This window comes from Rattus rattus, chromosome 13 (assembly GCF_011064425.1).
Source record: "Rattus rattus isolate New Zealand chromosome 13, Rrattus_CSIRO_v1, whole genome shotgun sequence".
Lineage (NCBI taxonomy): Eukaryota > Metazoa > Chordata > Mammalia > Rodentia > Muridae > Rattus > Rattus rattus.
The window spans coordinates 72,890,686-72,891,585 of record NC_046166.1 but is presented as its reverse complement, the minus strand read 5'-3'; positions in this window follow the sequence as shown (position 1 = coordinate 72,891,585).

Here is a 900-nt window from a genome sequence, read left to right as displayed (position 1 = left end):
TCATGGATACTTCCTGTTTGCAAACGACAACGCTCCCAACACTACTTCTCATAAATGTGTAACATGATAAGGGAGAGGTACGTTAGGACCACCTAACAATTACTAGAAAATCTGCCCTAATCTCACGCCAAAATTCACTGAGCAAATTTCTTCATGAAACTCAAGTCAACAACATAAACGGAAATTAAAAAAAAAATCAAATATTCTAATCCAATCCAATCCAAAGGTCTACCGACCCAATACTTACATGACAGCAGGAAGATATAAAAAGCATTCACTTCCCATAATTAAAACGTTATGTTTGTTTAAAAACAGAAAACACAGTCAAAGCATATAACTCACAGCATGGGGTAGAATTGCATCTGAACTGAGGTATTTCAGGAGCATTTGCTGGCCTTGTATGGTGTGATGTCATTTGCTACACAAGACATACATGCAGTGTCCTTAGATCCAAGGCTTCAGTGAAGTGGATACAGGGGTAGGTATTGTAAGAATCACCTCAGACTTGTGACTTGGATAATCGTGAATTACCATCTGGGTGTTGCTTGTTCAAAGCTTTTTGCTTTGTCCCTGTTTGCAAGTGCCATGTTTCCATTTGTGTTTGATTCATGACGCACAGTTTAAGGAGTTGGGCTTGAGAATGCAGGAGGTGAACGGCACTGTGGGCCAGAGAGGCTCTTGTTTGTCTGTTTTCCCAGGGAGAAATCTCTGGGATCAGCAGCCTAAACACATCTTTTTAGACAGATATTTTATTGAGATGAAAAGAAATATGTGTTTAAAGAAATGAGATATCAGTGGGTGTGCGGTGTACATACTCACAAAGTACCACACACAAATCATGTCACATACATGTAACCACATACGTTGGTAGTCATTATCTGTGATCCTTAGGAGTGAATA